Source organism: Aplysia californica, unplaced genomic scaffold (assembly GCF_000002075.1).
Source record: "Aplysia californica isolate F4 #8 unplaced genomic scaffold, AplCal3.0 scaffold00002, whole genome shotgun sequence".
NCBI classification, from domain to species: domain Eukaryota; kingdom Metazoa; phylum Mollusca; class Gastropoda; order Aplysiida; family Aplysiidae; genus Aplysia; species Aplysia californica.
The window spans coordinates 1,431,439-1,434,413 of NW_004797272.1; the positions used below are offsets into that span (position 1 = coordinate 1,431,439).

Below are 2,975 nucleotides of genomic sequence, written 5' to 3' on the forward strand. Positions count from 1 at the left end.
AGGAGGAGGAGGAGGAGGAGGAGGAGGGGAGGAGGAGGAGAAGGAGGAGGAGGACCACAAGTGCACACATTCACGCACACGCACGAACATAATATAGATATACATGCCCTCGTGCATCAATGTGGAAAGGCCAAACTTTTCCCCTCCCATCAAAGGGAGAGTGAAACAAACTTCATGGTTTACCTGGTACAATCCTTATAAGGGGTGTCCACTACGGCTGGCTCAGGCCGATCGCCCGACTAGGTCTCCTGAAACTGAAAACAAACACTTTTGTTTTTTAGGTGACTGAGTCGAGCGATCGGCTCGATCGTCCGATCCCATCCGCCGTGGGCATCCCGTATTAAACATCGAAACAAAACAGAAGGAGGCTGCTTATACTGACGCGACCTTAGCATCACATGTTGTCTCGGTGGTATCCATGATCTGAACGTTTGCATTGACTGGACTTTATGTCGACGAGAGAACATGGTTTGAAAAGTAAACGCTCACTGTGGCACTTGACAACCTACTCAACATCTCACAAGTCAAGACTAGAGTTATGAAAATTTTCTCCAAAAAGCACAAACCCATGCACAACATCAGCAAGGTATACATCAATGTCTGTGTTAATAATGGAAGTGAGCACGAAGACAATAATATCTTGCCAGCTTGAGCCAAGGCGACCTTGGAATAAAAGTACCGGTACATTAGATAAACAGACACAGAGAAAATCGAGCCCCGGGGCGGGAGGGGGGAGGGTTTGAAGACCATTGTGCTACAACCATGGAAGTACTTACGCCTCTAATAGACCTAATGAAAGCAATTCTCTTGACACATACCTGTAAGGAGCATTTCTATAAAAGCTCTATTATAATATTTTAAGCAGCAATGCTGAAATTTCCGAATATATAACCAACTATTTTACCAACTGCACTGAATTGAAATTGAATTTCAGAGATCTTCTTGGGCACAGGTAGCATGGATCAAATTAGAGCCAGGGATATCGTGTAGTCAAGAAATGCACAAGGCGAAACATAAAAAGATGATTAAACTACATTTGTAGAAGAATGTTACGTTAAACAAAAGTAAATAGAGCGATGAACTGAAAATTTTCTTGATTTGTATTCATGACCACATCAGCAGATGTTGCCCTCATTCCTGCGTAGGTTCAAACAACTGGAGACACAAGGTAGAAGAAGAAATTAAATGAAATGGTATAGGTTTAACGCCCTATCAACACTATTAGGTTAGGTAGAAGAAGTTCAGTCAAAAGTAAGCCATGTCATTGAAAACAAAACGTTCACCGTGCATGACAAAGACACAGTATCTGTTAATTTGATGAAGAGCGAGCAGCTTGCATTTGCTTTTTGTATAGGATGTACCAACAGTCGCACACTATCCTGGAAACTTTCTTCACAAACAGGAATTCACGATTTGATGGAAGCACTATCTGTTTTGTTGTAGTAGAGGTTTTACGCCGCTCGAAACTGCTAAGGTCATATGAGCGCCAAGGGGTGGATGTCAACAGAGAAGCCCTTAGAGGGAACCAGGCTTACTCTGCTCACCTCTCTAGCTTCAACAGCACAAAGTCTGCTTCGACTATCAAGGCTCCCCGGAAATAGCGGGTCACAAGAGAATGACAAACATATTATAAAGAAGTAGAAGAAAAATGAGGGTATTAAGGATTAGAAAAGAAAAAAACACCAGTTCCCTGTTGAAGTTCAGGCACAGTTGCGAGCATGACATTGATGAATCAGCCCATTTACAATTACAATTCTACTGTGCATAAGAACATGGTTAATGTCCTGTCCCCCTTTGGGAAATTGCCTAAAGACAGGAAGCACTAACACTACGGAGTGCGAATAGATTACGCCTGAAACGCTCAAGCGTGTAAAAGAAAGTTTTTTTGAGAGAGTGGATGCGTGTTCTATTTCAGAGAGAAAGAGCTCAATTCAAGAATGTATGAAAGACTAATCGTTAGCTCAGAACTAAAAAGTTCTATCTGTTCAGCACCTAGTTTTGAGAAATTTGACGTCAAGAAGTTTGAGTTTCAGAACATGTCAAGCTTTTTCAAATGCAACTCTTTGAATATCTTTTTAGTACGGTTTTTACGGCGCTGGCAACTGACTGCATACGGTCATATGAGCGCCTTTGAATATCTTGATAACGATTCTGAATAATCTTACAATTTTGACAGAGCAGATGGAACATTTGGTATCTAACCTCGTGGTCTTGGTAACTCACAACGGGCAAAATGTCAAATAGAACTTTGTAATTCGTAGGTATCGTAATATCAACCTGGTTTTTTTTTCTAATGGAAACCGGGACGGTGTGAAACTATTGGGACACCCTATACGATTAACCTACCTGAGAAGATATTTTGAAAAGAAAAAAGGTACCTGTATATTCCTGTAATATAAACACCCAATGGGATGGCTGCAGTAACTGTAACTGCAACAGTTACAGCAAAACCCTAGTTTATACGTCTTTGTGAAAGCCCAAGCAAGAATAATGCCATTCAGGCTTCAGTTTTCTTGGAAAACCAGTGCCCTCTGGGTCATCTTGTAGATTTGTAACGTGTGGGTCTGTAGTGGACATAGTGCTTTTCAAACTACTTTTGTAAAAGAAGTGCAGAGAGCAAAAAAAAACGTGTAAAGTTCATCTGAAGGCCTACCCAGTATCTGGTCTACCCAGGAAAAAGTTGGGGGGGGGATTCTGTAAATAATTTTTGAGGACTTTGGATTTTGGTTCCTTTCCTCTGTCCTCCCAATTTTCTTTTTCCCAATTAAAAAAAAGACCAGTAACAATGAGTGGATGAGATTACAATATGAAGGACTGTCTGAAATAAGAAGCGATATGGGGGAAAAGGACAAATAGAGAAGGTTCCCAAAACGTTCTCCGTACTCTAAACACGACCAACTTAAAATAATCTACTAAAAAGTAAGACTAAATATCAAATCGGTTTAGCAGTCTCCAATCCCTCAATCCTCCCCCCC

At 41.1% G+C, this 2,975-nt stretch overlaps 1 protein-coding gene across 1 annotated transcript in view; it reads left to right on the top strand.

The window, feature by feature from the left end:
• LOC101851840 (yolk ferritin) overlaps positions 1-2,975 on the top strand; it is a gene marked incomplete in the record, with an annotated part of 12,786 nt that overhangs the window by 6,553 nt on the left and 3,258 nt on the right.